Source organism: Lissotriton helveticus, chromosome 12 (genome assembly GCF_964261635.1).
Source record: "Lissotriton helveticus chromosome 12, aLisHel1.1, whole genome shotgun sequence".
In the NCBI taxonomy this organism is placed as follows: Eukaryota; Metazoa; Chordata; class Amphibia; order Caudata; family Salamandridae; genus Lissotriton; species Lissotriton helveticus.
Window position 1 is genome coordinate 249240244 of NC_136073.1, and position 20264 is coordinate 249260507.

At 44.7% G+C, this 20264-nt stretch overlaps 1 protein-coding gene across 3 annotated transcripts in view; it reads left to right on the top strand.

Annotated features, from left to right (window-relative positions):
• Positions 1-20264, top strand: part of DEF8 (differentially expressed in FDCP 8 homolog) — a 231440-nt gene that overhangs the window by 127452 nt on the left and 83724 nt on the right. The window lies entirely within an intron of this gene.

Below are 20264 nucleotides of genomic sequence, written 5' to 3' on the forward strand. Positions count from 1 at the left end.
TCAAACACTCACCCCCAGTCAACTGATCTAGGTTTAATCCAGCACCATTCTTTAGCTCACTCGGCCACCCCAGTTCAGACATGGCCATATGCAAATCAGTCTGACCCTGTGCCTCATGGGAACAGTCCAGCCCGAACTGCCAAGCCATGTCTTCCCTGGACCGGAAACAAGCATCCTGGGACCGGTTTCGGATTCATAATCCTCATCAGCCAGGCTATCTTGAATCCAGTGGCCAAGTGAGCAAGGGACTCACGTCTGAGCATACCCTGCCTCACTTAGGGCGAACAAAGCGATACAAAAGGGGATGATGGACGGAGCGTTTGAGCAAATCAAACACTCACCCCCAGTCAACTGATCTGGGTTTAATTCATCACCATTCTTTAGCTCACTCGGCCACCCCAGTTCAGACATGGCCATATGCAAATCAGTCTGACCCTGTGCCTCATGGGAACAGTCCAGTCCGAACTGCCAAGCCATGTCTTCCCTGGACCGAAAACAAGCATCCTGGGACTGGTTTCGGATTCATAATCCTCATCAGCCAGGCTATCTTGAATCCAGTTGTCAAGTGAGCAAGGGACTCACGTCTGAGCATACCCTGCCTCACTTAGGGCGAACAAAGCGATACATAAGGGGATGATGGACGGCGCGTTTGAGCAAATCAAACACTCACCCCCAGTCAACTGATCTGGGTTTAATCCATCACCATTCTTTAGCTCACTCGGCCACCCCAGTTCAGACATGGCCATATGCAAATCAGTCTGACCCTGTGCCTCATGGGAACAGTCCAGCCCCAACTGCCAAGCCATGTCTTCCCTGGACCAGAAACAAGCATCCTGGGACCGGTTTCGGATTCATAATCCTCATCAGCCAGGCTATCTTGAATCCAGTGGCCAAGTGAGCAAGGGACTCACGTCTGAGCATACCCTGCCACACTTGGGGCGAACAAAGCGATACAAAAGGGGATGATGGACGGCGCGTTTGAGCAAATCAAACACTCACCCCCAGTCAACTGATCTGGGTTTAATCCATCCCCATTCTTTAGCTCACTTGGCCACCCCAGTTCAGACATGGCCATATGCAAATCAGTCTGACCCTGTGCCTCATGGGAACAGTCCAGCCCAAACTGCCAAGCAAATATTGTTTCTAGCTAAGTGTTTCACACCAATGGAACTTACTTGCAAAGTCACCCAGGCAATACAATTGCAACCACAGCTCCACTAAAGACCACTTACCTCATCCTCATGTATAACTGTGCAGATGGTCCTTCTTTTGTCTGACTCAGTCACTCGGTCTGCAGATTCATCACAATTAATGATACACACAGTTCAGGCCTCCATATGTTGCTGCCAGAACTGAAACTTCAATTAAGCATCCACCAGTAGCTTGACTCCTCATTTACGGCATTTTGTTTGCAAGGTTTCAAATCTCGAACATCTCATGGTCCTTCTTATGCATCAGACCCAGAAAAATGGGTTTGAAAGAGGAAAGGATGCTTTCTACCCTGGATATATCCTGCAAAGGGATCAAATCATTCTATAGTTCCAAGCACAGTTCTCTCTCTATGTGGAATGCAATACGCATTCAGAGTCTGCAGCTTAAATACCAATGATCAAACAAGTCCAGTTGGCAGTGGTGGCTGGTGACTTTCATAAGTGGTGAGGCGTGACCATTGTCCTGAATTACACAAAGGCTTATGAGAGGGCTCAGATAGGTTCAGCCTTTCAGAACATTTTGGAAAATATAGGGCAAAGGATGCATTTTACAGCACTTCTGCTAAATAAATTGGTTAGCTATATATTCACCTTTCTTTTTATGATTCTCTTTCCATCAGTTCTTGCTGGTTTGGGATTAGTGCTTTTTAGGTTTCACCTAGGCAGCGCTTGCGCTGTCTCTTCGAGACATGCTGTATTTAGGATGACTAGCCAGGAAATTTGGAACATTGAATGTGTCCGCCCGCCGCTTGGATTAAATCCCTCGCGCACACCGGCCCGTGCAGCAAACACCGCCACTCCGAAACTGTGTTTGGCCCCCTGATTCATTCCTTTCCCAGCCGGTTTCTCTAATATGCAGTGTGCAGCTATACAAGGAATGTGAACCTTGTCAGCTCTCCTGGGCGCACCGCGCTGCGGGCGCTTTTTCCGTTGGACAATTCACAACGTGATCCAGAAATACTGTTCTACAGCTTCATCTTTTTCCTGCCACCCCCCTGGTTCGTGGTGCAGTGAAGATTGTATCCAGTCCCCGTCCTGAGGAGAACCGTCAATCATCTTTGTTCGAAACGCGTTGACCCCCAGCCTGTGCTAAATTAAAGGGGTGCAGCTAGGGATTGAAATAATCCTACATGTGTGGGCCCTTGCGTGCAACCAGATACATTACCTCAGTCACAGGTTTTGTGAGACAGGCAGGCAGTTGTTCCACCTTAAATTCCGCCTGTCCACTGGTGTTTCAGTTTATAGGACTAGCTTGTGTTTTACATGTTGAATATTTTCCAATTTTTAATCTATGTGATATGTTTGTATTGTATTCTAAATTGTATTTTTGGTGTCATGTATTTTTGTTGATGATGTAGTATTCATGTCTGTAATTTCTGGACCTATTGTGCACACAAATGTTTGTTTTTGCATTTGACTTGGCTGTTTTATGACAGCGTTTTTTTTTTGGACGCCATGTATGTTTGAATTTTGTAATTCGAATGTAAAACCATTAAATGTTTTGCTAAAGATCTAGCTTGACCACGCAGTACTTTTGGGCTTTGTGGGTTTCAAATAGGCTTCAAAAAAAATTTCCTGGCTAGCCATTCTGTTCTGTTATTTCAAGTGTTGAGGTCCAGGCTTTCCAGTTGTTAGGACCCAAACCTTCTTGTGCTCACGTATTTAGGATGAGGCTGGCTGATGAGGATTATGAATCCGAAACCGGTCCCAGGATGCTTATTTCCGGTCCGGGGAAGACATGGCTTGGCAGTTCGGGCTGGACTGTTCCCATGAGGCACAGGGTCAGACTGATTTGCATATGGCCATGTCTGAACTGGGGTGGTGAAATGAGCTAAAGAATGGTGATGGATTAAACCCAGATCAGTTGACTTGGGGTGAGTGTTTGATTTGCTCAAACGCTCCGTCCATCATCCCCTTTGGTATCTCTTTGTTTGCACTACGTTGGCAGGGTATGCCCAGACGTGGGTCCCTTACTCACTCTACCACTGGATTCAAGAGACCCTGGCTGATGAGGATTATGAATCCGAAACCGGTCCCAGTATGCTTGTTTCCGGTCCAGGGAAGACATGGCATGGCAGTTCGGGCTGGACTGTTCCCTTGAGGCACAGGGTTGGGGGTGAGTGTTTGATTTGCTCAAACGCTCCGGCCATCATCCCCTTTGGTATCGCTTTGTATTTAGGATATGGGCATAAAGCTCTGCCCATCTTTTTAATTGCCTACTGTCCCTGTCCTTTGTAAATGCTGGCTTTTCATTGGTCAATAGGCTTAGTAGTCCCTCCTTAGTATCACCTTGTCTCTTCTTGTTACCTCCTATGAGGACACCCCCTGTTACATGTGTTGTTGCTGCCTATGTTTTATTTACAGCCTCAAGCCACTATTTTCTTAAAAGGCTTCAGGCAGGACACACACTTTGTCCTAAGCTAGCCTGGCAGTGGTTACTTCATTCACTAGAGCATCTCACTTTTATATGAGTCCATCTATATATTTCCTTTTGTCAGCTCCACACAGAGTACAACCTAATCAGAAATGAACGTAATAATTATTTTGTCACATTTCAAAGTTACTAACTGTATATATGGACATAGCTATTTGAATGTACTCGTAGTACTGTTTTGCATGCAATGCATTATGGGTAGGGTGGATTTACAATATCTTCTGCAGGATGCAGTTCCATATGTGACCAAACAAGGTCTCCTTTTGGCCACATATGGTTCTGCACCCTGCAACATGGCTAGGTAAAAAACATTGCCATTTATAATGCCAATATCTCCAACTTTGTAGATATGCAATGCTGGTGCCTTGCTCACTAGGGACCTTTAGGAGCAGCTTGCGGCACTGCATCTAGACATGCAGTGCTGTTGCCTTGCTCGTTAGGGACCTCTAGGGCCAGCTTGCGGCACTGCACCTAGACATGCAGTGCTGGTGCCTTGATCGCTAGGGACCTCTAGAAGCAGCTTGCGGTACTGCACCGAGACATGCAGTGCTGGGTTCTTGCTCACTAGGCATCTCTAGGAGCAGCTTGCGGTACTGCACCTAGACATGCAGTGCTGGTGCCTTGCTCACTAGGGACCTCTAGGAGCAGCTTGTGGTACTGCCCTGAGACATACAATGCTGGTTCCTGGCTCACTACACAAGCATTTGCAATGCACTAGGTCTTGCTTTACTGAAAGTATGAGCTACTGGCATTGCATTATTATCTGCAATGCAAGCCTCGAGAAATCCCCCAAAATGTACTAGACCTGCAGGTCTAGTGACTTAAATAATCTACTCGGCCTAATTATAATGCTCTTTACCCATAAACTGGTTTCAAATTATGTGACCTTGGCAAGTATTTTAATTCACTGAGATGCCATTTTCTTCTTTATCAAATATGAGAGCATCTTCAAATACACGAGTTCAGCATGTCTGCTGTACAGAAAACACTTTTATTTAATTTAATAGACTAATATTTTACTCCATATATAATACAAATCTAGCCACATATAGGATATACATGACCCCTGACTTGCCTCAGTTAATTAACCGCACTGTCATCAGTGCGAGGGCAGAAATGTTTCTCAAATCATGTTTAAAAACTGTCACTTTTAATAATTGCATAACTAAAGCATAAAGTAGCAGCACACTGTCATGTGCAATCGGCAGATTTTACATTGAAATGGCAACAGAATTTCCTATTGACGTGGTTTTAAAACTTTATAGTAGACAATGTCTGGAAATCAAATTTCTGCAAATATTTCTTCTGTTATTGAATGTCTGTTTTTCAATCTGTGTACATATTTGGCAGCATTTGTTACAGTTTTAAATAGTTCAAACTCAACCCATAGATATTTGAGGGCTTCACACAAGTACCATCACGTTACACAAGACCTCCTTCATTATTTTAGACATGGGCATATAGTGAATTGCCGAGAATCGCAGGATGTTGATTTGACCCTGGGACTCCGCCTGGTTCCCTAGTTCCAAAGTCTGCACTTGCGCAGTAATGCTAGAGAAGCAGCTTCAAAAAAACAAATAATTTACTCAGTCAAATTGAGGCTTCTGCACATTTGTCACAATAGTGTATTCCAGGACAGACTGCTTTAATCTGAAAACTTTCCTTTTTGTGATACTGCAGCCATAAGAGAGCGGCAATTGACTCTAACAGCAGAGCATTAGACACGTTTAATACTGCTACTGCATGAAACTGGGCGCAAACAGGTCTGACAAGTGTTGTGGAAGTGTTCATACTAGAAGGTATCAAAGTGGAAGTCAAAATTAAATGTTTGTGAGCTGGGTTTCCCCATACAATTAACGGAATGTTTCACAAACGTGTTTCTCTCCAATCTGCAAACTCAGTTCTTTCTCATCAAAACAGAATTACGCCCCAAAAAGATACCTGTCTGATGACAAATTCTCTTCAAAACAGTTCTACACTGAAATGTCACGCCACTCACCAGGTCCTGGTCCTGCACGCACCCTGAACTAGAGAGGACGCGAAAAAACAGACTGTCCTCTTTAGTCTCTCCTTCAGTTAACGCTCTGTGTAGCCGTGCAAGTAATAGAAACATGACCAATCACTGTAAGGCTTCAAATACGAAAAAATACGGTGATTGGCCATGTATTACTCCCACCCCCACTCTGCCCTCTCAGCACAGGTCAGTGGAGACAGGCAAGCCTAAACTGGTGTAAATACAACCAATCTGTGTATTGCTGTCATGCTGTTTTTAGTTGTAAAGGGCATGGAAGCAATGCAAGGATTGATGTGAGCAGGTAAACCCAGCACTCAAAAGGAGAGTGGGGGAGCTGTGCTGTGTTCCCCTGGCTCTTTTGCAGGGTGGGTTCATAAAGCATAAAGTGTGCATGTTGGGCTGGTCAGAGATAGAGACCTATCCAACCTAACATGCTTTTGGCTTAATACCTGCTGTCTGTCAATCAGCAGGACTGGCCATGCCCTACCCTGATACCTGACTTATAAGCTCCGGTAAATCAATGTATTTTCTAATTTATGGTATTGGATGTGTCACTCATAGGGGGAGGGGGAGGCAACACCCCTTTGCCCTGAAGAGGGAACCTCCCCTACCAGTTAGTCTCTCATCCTGCTTGTTCCTCTCTTTCTGCTGGTTCTGAATTGACCTGGCCGCATCAGGGATAAAAGTGTTTCTCGGAATGAATACTATTTGTACTGTTGGTTTTGAATGATTCGTTTGGCGGTCATTCTGTGCAAACGTTCTTAATTATGCATGAGTCTTTCTTCTGCTCATTCATAAATAATCCACACCAAGTTCCTTCATGTCCCACCTATCAAGCAGGATTAATGGTTTGATTTCTCTGGTGATTCCCACTGTTTGTGTTGTGCCATTTCTTTATTTTACTATTATGTCTGTTAAGAGGGAAGCCATTTTTTTCATTTGGTTGGCTAAGAAAAGGACGAGATTCCCTGTGCTGCCTGTGCTGTGCATGATATTTTTACTGGCTTCCATGCATAATATATGACCAGAAGTTCTCAGCTGCTGACACTTGCAAAGGAGGGTTCTTCCTGTCTTTTAGGGTCTTCATCTGATGAATTCCTATCAATTAGGCATTGAAACCCATGCTTTTCATAGGGTGAACCAGTCTTCATTGGGGTGCCAATCATAAACCATTGATACCACTGGGTACTTGAAAAAGTCCCCTCCTACCTCCTGTACAAAAGCAAAGTAATAAACAGCCTAGTACCAAAGCCTGCTTCCGGGTTTACTCTTTATTCTAGCATTAAAACTGTAAACCTTAGGAACCACTGCCTTAGGCAGTAAACAACCCAATTCCTCCTCCCTAGTACTGAAGGTTGTTACCCAAGCTTCTGTAACACCTGCTTGTTATTCCTTAAAGCATTTTTTTTTCATAGAAATAATTTTGAAATCCTTTTTCTTTCCTTGTTCCACCTCATCAAATGTTTAGCACTCCAGTGAGAGAGATTAGGACATCTATCCCTGATGTTTCCACATATTATGAGATCTGTGAACCAATTAATACAGGAGTGGTACCTGAGCTCCAGGTCTGAAAGGATGTTTCCCTGTAATTCGCGTTTTAATCCCATTGAATGCCACTATGAACGCTCAGGCAAGATGAGGCAAAAATGCCCTAAGAGTATGGTAACAACCATCCAGAAGATCAGAAAAGCTTTTCACGTGTGGTCTTGTGGACGCATATGTCTTTATGCAAAGGATTTGGCCTACACTATCTAAGTAGTAGTTTCTCTTAATCTTTGCAGTTTCAGCAAAAACGTTTTTTCTTTATCACAATATAGTGCCCTAAATTTAAGGTATTCTTCAATTGTCATGTAAGCCAAAAAAGGAGAGCGAGCCAGGGGGCTCTAGTTTTTATGCTACTAAGGAAAATAGGATTGCTAATAAAAAGCCTTCAAAAATCCACTTTATTTTGAAATGCCATTTTTCCCATTGTTGAGTCTCTGGTTTACCAAACATTTGGTACCAGTTTGGGTATGACTGATTTTGAAAGCCTTTTGTGTACTTGAGTTAGGATGGTTTTTTTTTCAAGTGTTTGGTGCAGCAACACCATTTTTAAGGAGCAGTGATATTCCTAGTATAGGACTGGAATCTCTGAAAAAGACCGGCTCACCCTCTGAAAGAGATGAGTTCCAATATCTAACTGAGAGGAATTTACCAGATGAAGAGCCTTCCATCACCCCCTAGAAGGGTCTGTAAACCGGATGTGTGAATGCACTGACCAGTATCCTTCCCTTAGTTCTAACTCATTGCCCTTGAGACTTTCACCCACGCTTATTATTATAAACTGGTTACATTTATTCTGTGAGGCAAGCAAAAGGGTGTGTTTGCTTTTGGTGGATTTGTTGCGTTTCCTGGTGCAGTAGAGACTGGCCCACTCAGACAGAGAACCAGCATGATATGTCTGGTTAAGAGCTTTACATTTGTGCATTCACCTAGTTTCACTGGTGTATATGGTGCAGTACGCTTTCTTGAAGGTCTAATAGGGTCCTTTGCCAGCACCAGAATTTTATGTATCTTGTACCTATGGTAGGTTCTACAGAAAGTCAACACCGTTGAATACTTACTATTCATGTCAAATTAATATGACCAGAAAGATTAGGAAGTATTGTATACACATTGTTTTCCAAATATCCCAAATTGTTATGGAGAAAGAAGCAATAGAGCCATCAACAGGGTTGTCGGATAGCACCTTTCTCTTTGCAAAGGAACACTAAGGGCCCAATTTTGAATAGGCCCAGTTGGATGCGCTAATTATTGCATAGTCGAAGTGTTTGAGAAGTGTTACTGCACCAAAATCTGTATGTTCCAGTAAACACCAGACTTTTTCCCTTATTATATTTCGGCAGGTTTGACCTGCCGAATTTTAACAAAGGGTGTGTTCTTTATTGCACTTGATAATTCCTGTATGTGATAAACCTCCCACCACCTATAATCGAGATCCCTGGGCAAACACGTATTTGCACAGGGATGGCAATTTAACATGCCACTTGTAATCAGGTCCGAAGATGATGAAATGAAATTAAATGAAAAGGAGACTTGTAAAGCGCAAAGCATTCACCCAAAGGTATCTTGGCGCTAGCTCAGCATAAAACAGAAAAGAGCGATAGAGACAGCTCAAAGTTTGAACAGCCATGTCTTTAAAGCTTTCCTAAAAGACTGCGGTTGCTTTTATTTCTTAATCTGCACCAGCAGTGCATTCCAAAGTCGGGTCGTAATGTTGTGTACAGGTTCCCCGGTGAGGGATCCTTAAGTGCTGCTCTTCTGATAAATTAGTGTAGGAAGTTTCTCCATTTGAAGAGACTGAAAGTGGACGTGATACTTATCGCCCAATATGGACTAAATCATTTAATTTATGCTTGGCCACTCAAAAAAAGCACTTGTTGACTGATCCATGCAGATTGTACATTTTATAGATGCAACAAGAAGTCTCATATTGTCTGATTCAGAGAAAATATTTCAGATTCGCCTAAAACCTTAGAAATGTTGCAAAGGAATAAATGTTGCACGTGTAATTTGACAATAAACATTTAATAACACCCTTCCTACTATGCTAAATGTATATACACATCAATATATAGTTATAATTAGATTAATAAATAAGCTGTTTCCTACTCAATAACTGTGTGCATCTAAAATCGTGATGTAATGTTACAATATATATATATATATATAGGCACATAAAGAATTCAGTCTGTTTCAAAATCCGCAAGCAACTCCTTTTTCAGGCTTGATTTGATTCTCGAGTCTACTGTTGGTTTCCTGTGAAGTTAAAATATATTTTCAATTAGGTCAATGTTGTTTGAGCTTCAGCTAAGTTGCTCAGATAAGTTAAAGCAATCCTATGTACACAACAAAACTCTGGCAATAAGATATTGTTTGTAAAATAAAATAGTGACTCGAGAAGTATGGAGAGGCGACCCGCAAGATGTCCCTCTTTCCGAACATTTCCTTTGTCTCAGGCAAGAGTTACTGCGTCCAAAGTTGTTCAGGTGAAAAAATAATCATAGCTGCTTCCCTTGAGTGAAGTAGAGGGCTTGTAAGTGTGATGTGGGAAGGAATCATCAGCGATGGTTCACTTTCCTCCAATTAATTATATCGATTTAGGATGGTGATGTCCGTCATCTTATGTTTAAGCCGGGGTCCCAGCTGTGGTGAGAGACTGTTTGGGCAGCTGATCGATTGGGGAGGAGAGAAGCTATGAGACTTTGGAAGGCACTATGCATGTACTATGTGATGTGGTCATATCCTCACATGGCTGTGGAAGCTGGGCTGGAAGCATCTGTGACTGGGGATGTTGGGATTTACCCATAGGTTAATGAAATGAGTTTCATTTTGATCCTTGTCTAGTGCTGACAGCCCTGGCATTGGGTACCCTGGATGGTGCAGAGTCCTGTTGGAGATAAAAGGGCTAAATAAATAGTTAATGGGGAAGTTAGACTTTAACCTGAGGCACCATATTGGGGAGTGTTGATGGTCCAAGAGTGAGTCACCATTGTCAGATGGAGCAACTAAGCAACTAGGGCTGGCACGCAGAATCTCTTGAGGAGGGGCATGGTATTGATGGCCTCCCTTAGAGAGCCTTCATAAAAAAGTAGATGCAATGGAAAATAAAGTGTCTGTGATTTCGGCTTGTCCTGAGAGAATGCGTTCAGGGTTTACTGATGTAAAGTAAGTTGTCCAGACATTGTAGAAGCAAATGCATAATTTGTAGGTCTAGTTAACCACACATCGAGACTGTTTCCAGTTTTTAGAGATGCGCTGTCACCTCCATAACCAGCCCGGAGGAAAGGCTGGAAATACTGGAGAAGGTCAGAAGTGTGGAGAACATTTGGCTGATAGGCTGGATAAAGGCACCACCTCAGTTGGAGAAGTATGTTGAAGCTTTTATATGGAAGGGAGGTGAATTTTGTGTAGGTGTACTGTGATAATAACTTGTGAGACCGATGATCTCTTTGCCCACAAAGAGGTGAAAGATTAGGTGGAGAAAGCTGGGCCACAGTACTGTTCACACCACATAAACACTACAGCAAGGCCTAATCTCGAGGTGGGCTGCAAGGAAAATGAAGGTACTGCACTTGGGCATCAGACTGTTTCACCCTACCCTCATTGTTAACCCTGATCTTGTCAGAAAGTGGTGGAAACCTATACAAATTTCATCACACATTGAACTCAAGCTAGCATGCCAACCTTGATTTTGGTCTTGAAGTCCTGAAGGACTAGCTGGTACACTTTAATAGCAGAATACACCAGCGCTCATATTTCAGCGTAAAAAAGACTGATTATCTTTTATCATTTTACCTTCTGAATTGCTGCAATACGCAGTAGATTTATCCTCTTCTACGCAATGAGATGATTCATAAAATAATATTTAGTCCCAGGGCTGTATACAAAAACTGTTTTAAAATGTCGAACTTAAAGTAATAAGCTGTTTACATCACTTAAGAAGAATGAGTACAGTACAAGGGGCCCCCTCGGCACTGAACTCTGGCTGGGAGAGCTCCTGATTGAGCCTGGATGGGGCCCCCCTAAGTACCGTGCAGGGAGGCCCCCTCACTTTTCTTTACGCCAGTGAATGGACACTTTTAGCAGGAACTTGTCTGTAACAATGTGTTTGTGGAAGTAGTGTTTGTATCTTGTACAGAATTGCAGGCGACCCTCCTGTTGCCTTAATGAAAGTTTAGGATTGTGTTTCGGCTGATCAAGCAAAACCTCATCTGGCCGACAGGAAATTTGAACTTTTTGCAGAATTTGCCTTCAAGTGACTCAAGCTTCAATATTTCGAAGAGACCATAGAGCAATAGGAGGTGCACCGAACACAAAAACAAGTAGTCCATTGTTGTTTCTTTTTATCTCTTCCTTTATTTCACAATACTTCCGAAAAACAGCCAACGCGTTTCGTTCCTTAAAGATAAAACTGTTTGGAATTTCATCAGGGCTCAATTGAACAAGTGCGAAGATTCAAATCTGATGAAAAAGTCATTTAAAATGTTCCGAATTTAGAAGGGCTTTAGAAGGGCGCCAACATCAATATCTTGATACGTGAGCTAGGGAATCTGTGGACTTCAAAAGGGTTTGACAAATAGGATCTAATCGGGATCTCCAAGATAGGAGACGTGGGTGAAAGGTGAAGTTAAAACGTTTGCCTCCCTGCAATAGGAGCACGAGCTAGCTAACTCAGAATATTTTAGATATTTTCAGGTTCGACAGGCACTACAGACACACCTGCCAAAAGGGTCCTCTCCCCCAGAATACACGCCACTCGAAGATAGGTTGCTTGATGGCCATTTACCAGAAAGGGTTATCTCACTGACATATAAAAAATTGGTTAACAACGGGCCTGACCCACTTCAACATACAAGGTGAAAATGGGAATGAGGCGACCTGGAAATAGATGACGAGGAATGGTTGATAGCAGTTGCCTCCCCCAGGGAAGTCGCAATCTCGGCTTGGTAGAGGCTTGTCCAACTTAAAATCTTACATTGTGTTTATATCATGGGGCCCTGTCTGGTCAGTATGGGGAAAGTCGAGGCAGTAGATTGCAGAAGGCACTGTGGCAGAATGGGCACTTTTATGCACATATTATGGGAATGCAAACTTATTCAACCGTACTGGCCCAAAATACATGACATCATGAGCGAAGTGTTAACTATCACCATCCATCCTGAAGCAAAGAGGTGTCTTTTGAACATATGGGGACCCACGGATCTGAATACTAAGAGCAAACTATGGGTCACACTAGGGTTAATGTTAGCAAAGAGAAACATTGCACATTTGTGGGGAGCTGCACAGCCACCTAGGGTGGGGGCATAGAAGACAGACCTTGATTGGTGTATGTTTAGGGAGAAGACGGTCTATGTGGCTCGGGCTGCCCCAAAAAGTGGTCCCAAGTCTGGAATGCATGGAATGAGTATCGAGGGAATATTTGTACTCCTCCGAGTTGCGAGGCTGCTGACGATCCGCCCTCCCCATAAAAGCTGTAACTCGAGATGAACTACTGTGTGGTGTTAATTTTGCAAAGCGTTTGTCTATACCACATTGTACTGCCTCCTCTTGTTTGTAAAGCAAGTTATTGGTTCACAATGTTTAATAAAAAAGATTTAGAAAAAAAATATATCGTGATACGGGGAAGCATCGTCCACCGAAATTACTACGGTGATTTCAGTGGAAGCGGCGCCCACGTATCACAGTGATTGATCTCTCACTTCGCTTGTGACTATCTTCTCTGTACGGACTATTGTGTCTGAGTCGGTGCTATTTTTGAAATCATATTTATCATCCAGATAAGAGGTGGCTACTTTTATATCCCAAAACTATGATAAGGACTATTTCGCGGTGTTCGAATATGATGTATACTTAATAGGTTCCAATCATTGTGATATTGATATGGAGCCCTTCTAAATTCAGAACATTTTAAATCACTTTTTCATCAGATTTAAATCTTTGCACTTGTTAAATTGAGCCCTGATGAAGTTCCAAAAGGTTCTATCTTTAAGGAACTAAACGAGTTGGCTGTTTTTATGAACTATTGTGAAAGATTTATTTATTTATTTATTTATTCAAAGTTTTATATAGCGCGAACAGGATCCTTACAGATATCAGAGCGCTTCACAAAGACAGGGTAGGGGCAGTAGGAGTCAACAGAGATAATGGGAACAGTATAATAGTCAATAACATGGTACTAACAGGGATAATAATAACATACATAAAACCAATCAATATACAATCAGGTAAGGAAGTAATATATATGTGTATCATATCTTGGTCGGTAGTAAGAGAGTAGCGTAGTAGTGTCCCCTACAAGTAGAGTATAGTGTATAGTGCCAAAGGATAGGGTGAGCAGTGATACAAAGCAATGCAAAGTCTCTGAACCAACATCTATAACGATCAGGAGATCATGGCCAGAAGGATGGTTTTCACCTCTTTCTTGAAGAGTGCAGTGGAGGAGATCAGCCTGTTTTCCGGAGGGAGCGCATTCCAGATCCTGGGTGCCATTCCTGAGAAGGACCGCTTGTATGTTTTCACTTTCCGGAATCTCCGTGGTTTCAGGAGTAGATTTTTTGTACTCCTATTGGATCTCACACCTCCTGATATAGACAACTTTTGAGCGAAGTAGTTGGGTGCCTTGTGGTGCACGGCCGCGTGTGTCATAACTGCAATTTTTAGCTGTATTCTGGCTTCAAAAGGCAGCCATTTTAGAGACTTTAAGTCTGGGGATATGTGCGAATGCTTTCTTGAGCCAGTAATGAGTCTCGCGGCAGCGTTCAGGGAGGCTCTTAAGGGTGCTGTTGTGGATAGCGGGAGACCGCTGAGGGCCGCAATTCCGTAGTCTATTCGAGGGATGACTAAAGCTTGTACAGCAGTTTGGAAGTCTTTGGCCGGGAGGAAGGGTTTAATTTTCCTCAGCGTGTTAATTTGGAAATTAGCTGCTTTTGTGGCTTTGCTGACGTGCTGCTGCATGTTGAGCTTGGCGTCGAGTGTGATGCCTAGGGATTTCGCCGAGTCCACGATGGTAGGTTGGACATTGAGTGCTGTTAGGTTGTTGAGCCAGGTTTGGGTGGTGGAGATTTTCGCCGGGGGTGAGATGAGTAGGAACTCAGTTTTCAGAGCATTTAGTTTGAGGTGATTATCGGCCAGCCAAGATTGGGTGTTAATAAGCGTGGAATTCAGATGTTTGACATCTTCCGGGGATTGTAACTTTAAATAGAGTTGTGTGTCATCGGCGTACATATGGAATTGAACATTGGATGCTTGGAGCAAGGTGGCGAGCGGTTCCATGACGAGGTTGAACAGTGTAGGGGAGAGGTTGGATCCTTGTGGAACACCTAGATCTGCAGGCACAGGTGTAGACAGCACATTGTCGATCTTGAACCTCTGAGACCGGTTGTGAAGGAAGGACAAAAACCAATTGAGAACAGTTCCCGATAGCCCCATTCTAGTACTTAGCAGCTCCAGCAAGTTCTCATGTTTAACCGTGTCAAATGCTGACGAGAGGTCAAGAAGGATGAGGAGGCAGGACTCCTTGCGATCCAGAATTTGGAGGGCGTCATCAATTATGTGTGTCATAGCAGTTTCCGTGCTATGTTTCGCTCTGAAGCCTGATTGATGAGGGTTGAGGAGGTCAAATTGATCAATGTGTTTTGTTAGTTGGAGTTGAACACATTTCTCCAGCAGTTTGGCCAGGGTGGGGATATTGGTGATGGGCCGATAGTTGTTTAGGTCGGACGGATCAGCTGTAGGTTTCTTGAGTATAGGCGTGACTTGCCCCACCTTAAGGGAGTCTGAAATGTGGCCTTGTTGCAAAGAGCTGTTGATGATCTTGGTCCAGAGAGGGAGGAGCAAGGGGATAAAGTCTTTTACAGCATTAGCCGGTAGAGGGTCTGTGAGGTGATTAGAGGGCTTCAAGGTGCAGAGCAGTTTGTGTATTGCTTCTTCCGAGTAGGTATCGAAGTAAAGCCAGGATGCCTTGTTTTTAGGTTGAGTGTCTGCCATTCTGGTGCGGTTGGGGTATCGGCTTACATCCATGATGAGGTCATTTCTTATGTTGTCAGTCTTTAGTTTAAAGAAAGCAGAGAAGGCTTCACAGTGTGGGGTGTCATTTGTTGTGCTGTTTGATTGTGCGGGTTGTGCCTTTGTTTGGGTCTTGATTAGCTCGAACAGCTTTCTTGGCCTGTTCTTCGCTTGGTCCAACTGGCGGCTGAAGAAGTCCGACTTTGTGCGCTTTATTTTCCTAAAGTTGGCATTTCTCTTGTTCTTAAGCTTTTTGAGATGCAGTGCTGAAGGGTCCGATCTCCAGGTGCGCTCTGCCATTCGCATAGTACGCCTTTCGTCATTGAGTCTGTCATCATACCAGGGGTTAGAAATTTTGGTGGAGACTCTCTTTAGTTGCAGAGGGGCGACTTCATTGACTATTGTATTCATAGATTCAAGGTAGTGGTCAGTCAGTGATTGAGCATCTGAGGCACCTGAAGGGGGGAGGAGGAGGTTGCCGATGTGGGGAGGTAGGGTAGAGGGGTTAAGATTCTTCAAATCCCTTTTCCATGTTTTTGATTTGATTGGTTGAGTAGGGTTAGGTTTAACTTTTTCGTTGATAAAGAAGGTGATAATGTGGTGATCTGACCAATCGCAGGGTAGAATCGCCTCCAGTTGAGTAGCGTTCTCTTTGGCAATGATGAGATCGAGAATCGAACCTTTGTCGTGTGTTGGTTTATCGCATAATTGGATGAGGTCAAGCGCATTGAGGAAAGTTTTGAGACCATTCACCACGGTGTCTTTCTGATCGTTCCAGTGGAGATTGAAGTCACCCAGGTAGACTTGAGTGGTCTGCCGGCCGGCATTGGAAGTGATCAGGTCCATGAGTTGTTGGGTGAATATGAGATTGTCACCAGGAGGGTGATAGATGAGATGTAAAGCACAGACTTGTTTGCCCTCGCTGGTGATGTCGAGGCAGAGGAGTTCACAGGAGGAAAGAGAGGGGGAGGTGACTTGAGTAACGGAGAGGTTGCTCCTAAAAATGCATGCAATTCCCCCGCCCGTCTTGCCAGGAGACCTGTCCAGCCTAATGATGTGATAATTGGGGGGGACTAGTATGTCCATAATCGGGGTAGAGGCTTCAGTGAGCCACGTTTCCGTTAGAATGGCTAGGTCCAGATCCCTAGCTGAGACGAGATCCGCGATGTCGGAGGAATGTCTCTGGGCCGATCTGCAGTTTAGTAGGATGCATTTGAGTTTGGGAGAGAGAAGGGTGGTCAAGCTTTCTAGTGTGAGGGGAACTTTTCTGAGGTTGTTAGGGACGGAGCCTCTGTTGTTGAGTGTTGGGAGCCTCAGAGGGTTTGTAAGAATTGTGGGTATGGGGATGTGTGTGTTGGAAATGTCTTTTACCGGACCTGGGCCATAAGAGCGTAGGAGAGAGGATAGGTCGCGGTCCGACAAAGGGTTGAGAACACGACGGGGGCGGTGGGAATTATTGCGAACGGGGATAGTAGGCCATTGCTGGGGTCGTCGGGGGCGAGGGTATGTAGGGAGGGTGCGTCGTTTGTAGGGTAGTGGGATGGTGGGAGGTAGACTGGGCTGTGAGGAGAGAAGGCCTTTGATTGCGTGGACGTCTTTTTTGATTTGTAAGATTTCCTCTTTGACTTGTTGGAGGGTGGATAAAGTCAGGTCAGGAGGGTCATTGGGGAAGGTGTTGGTGGAGAGAGCCGTTGGTGAGTGGTTGAGTAGTGAGCTGGAGAGCAGGCAGGGTATCGGGGGGGGGGGGGGTATACTAGCGTTGTTGAGGGGTTCCGCGGTGCTAATGAGTGGGATGGCGTTCAAGGTGTGGACGTGTTTGTGGGCGAGGGGTGTGGGTGACGTAGGTGAGGCAGGCGGTGGGTGGGAAGCATAGGTAGTGACTTCAGTGGGAGACGGTGCCGGTGAGCAGAAGAGTGAGTGAAGGCTGAAGACAGTGGGGGAGACAGGCGAGTAGTGAGGGCTGAGAATAGGAGGTGGGTGATAGGGGGATGCTAAGGTAAGGGAGGAGGTATGTTCTGTATCTTTTGTTGGGAGGGAGATAGAGTTGTGAGTGGGAGTGGGGAGGGAGCAGGGAAGGGAGAGGTGTCTGCCGTGGGGGGGGGGGGGGGGGGGGGGGTGGATAAACTCCGAGTGGTGGTGTGTGCAGATGGCGGCGTGTTGTGGGTGGGAGTTGTTGTGTCGGGTGTGAGAGACTCGTGGGTGGGAGTGGGGAGGGAGATGGGGAGGGAGAGGTGTCTGTCGTGGGGGGGATGGGAGGGGGGGTGGATAAACTCTGGGCGGTGGCTTGTTCAGATGGTGGTGTGTTGTGGGTGGGGGATGTTCTGTCCGGGGGGAGAGGGATGGAGGGGGTATGGGTGGGGATAAGAGGGGTCATGTTAGAGGGGGGGCTAGTATATGCGGTGGAGATATTTGTGACTGTCCTTGGGGAGTGGGGGGCGTTAACAACAGGTGGGCCATTTACTGGGGTGCTGGGGGTAGAAGTGTAGTAGGTGGTGGCTGCGACGTCAGGGGTGATAGTGCTGGCGGAGTTCTGGGTGATGGTCCGCAGCTTGGAAAGGTGCTCTTTGAACTTGGGGAACAAGTTGTCTAGTAATTCCAAGTTCTTGTCCGTGGATTGGATTAGGACAATCCCGTTATTGTAGATAGTAATGGTAGACCTGCCAGGGAAGAGGTGGGAAGGTGTGATGGTGAGAATTAGGCCATGAGCTGTTTTCCTGGTGGTGGAGACTGTGAGTAGGGATAGGAACGCTTTTCTCCATTGGGCTCTGCGTGAGGTGTGGAAGATGATATCAGTATTCAGGGCTCCATTGCCCGGTGAGAAGTAAGTGTCGGCAAAGGGTGTTTCAGGGTGCGACCTCAAGAAGTTGTGTTTAAAACGTTTAGTGGCATTTTTGGTGAGAGGAGTGGAGGGGTAGTTAATTCTAAAAGTGTGCTTGCAGTTGAGCTCCATTTTAGAGAGGCTGCGGTGTTAGGTGTAGGAAATAGGACGATAATACAAACTGTCAGCCGCTAGTTACAGGGCCAAGGAAGACACTAGTGAGTGATCAAAAGTATAAGAGTTAGAAGTCAGTGTGATCCCCGAACAAACAGAGCGTAGGTGCAGCTTACCAAATGTATCCTATATACGAGGTAGCAGTCAGCTTACACCGTGTACCAACTATGAGAGGTAGGACCGATTAGGTGGAAGCAAAGTTACATATTAGAATGTACGAGGTAACAGCAGTGTAGTCTAGGCGTAGAAAGTGGCTGGGTGCAGCTTACATGACAGAGCGAAGTGAATGAGGTAGTAATAATCAGTGCAGTATCGTGACGTAACTTACATCGAAAAACCAACAAATAAATGCGGTAGCGGACAGTGAATGATGGGGATAAAGGTGAGATAGATGCAGCTTGCCGCATATAAAATACAGGCTAAAATAGGGCTAAACTACTAATGAATTACTGAATCCAATATATGTGCATACAAATTGCAGCAATAACAAATATGACACTGGAATATAAGATAGCAATGTGATAGCAATGCATACAATGTAAGAAGCCAGTAATACTAGAATAAAATAAAAATAAAAATAACAATAAAAATAAAAAACTGCAGTAAAAGGCAATGACTAGTCCATGATGGCCCCTGAGTAGAGAGAGAGGTCAGTCTAAGATGGCCGCCAGATAGGGGGTCTGGAGACGGTAGTCCTTTTTTTGTTGTTATTGCTTGAGAGCAAGGAAGGGAAGTTCCAGGTTCCGTTTGAGCAAGCCCAGTTCCTAGCTAGATATGAGGTAGCGATCGTTGCATCACAGGTGAAGGAAAGGTGACATGAGTACCAGTTACGGAGAAAGTGCAAAATACGAATTAGAGATAGCCTAAGGAGTCCAGTTCTTAGTACATATGGTGCAAAAAATGACTAGTCCAAGATGGTCGCCGAAGAGCCATTCTAGTATGGCCGATCAGAGAGGGGAGATAGAGACATTAGTCCTCTGTCTGTTGTTATTACTTAGGGAACAGGGGAGATGCATTCCCTTTTCTGTTTGAGCAATCCCCGCCCCCAGCTTGCTGGGCGAGAGTCTTATCTCTATTCCTGGAGGACTTGTGTGGAGGAGTTAAGTTAAGGAGCCTCATGGGCAGCAGCAGTACCAGAGGGGATTTATAGTTACAGTTTTATGGCCCCAGCCATTTTGAACAATGTATGTGATTTAAAAAGGACGTGGTTTAAGAATGAGGGCCAGCGAGTGGAGTAAAGGGGAAATAAATACCTTATGAATATACTGCTCACAAAGCAGGTTGAGTTTGCCAGCAGAGTGTTGCAGTTGTCGGTGATCCGGCCATAAGTGTGCACAGCTGCTGTTAGTGGCAAGTTGAGGTCTGTTCTGCTTCTTGCTTCAGCTTACTTATGTTGTAGATAAACTGATGGTGATATGGGCTCTTAATCCTTCCTGTCCTTGGGTACAGGCTCCCCGGCTGCCAGCATGACCTCGAGTGCACCCCCTAACCACAAGCAGGATCATGGGGGGGGGGGCACGTCCAGCCTCCCCGGTCTGGCAACCAGTGTCTGCTGATAAAAAGAATAAAAAGATAAAAAGAAACAAAAACGGACTACTTGTTTTTGTGTTCGGTGCACCTCCTATTGCTCTAAGTACTTTGGGAATCTGTAACCAGTGGCATCAAAAGGTGACAGGTGCTGGAGTATTGTACACGATCACCCTTGTACGGCAACAGAGATATAGCGATAGTGCTACCAACTAAGTCAGTCACCTTGCAATTTTTTTTACTTCTAAGAGGCCTAATTGAAAATCTAAGGGCAAAACCTGAACTGCTCATTTGAACATATTGTAGCAGTATGTGACCATGTAGGGTGGTCTTCCTTGGTCTAAAGAAGTGTTATAGCAGGTAAATAACTTTATTCCCACCACCCCCTAAAACCCACCTGTGACGTACAGCATGTACTGCGTTTGTATTTTGCTCTCAGTGGCCTGGCTTTATTGTATTGTGTGTTAGATGTGTTTTGTTTTTCTTCTCATCTTTGGGGCTTCATACACAAATGTTACCTTTCTTCTTTGTTTCATCAGC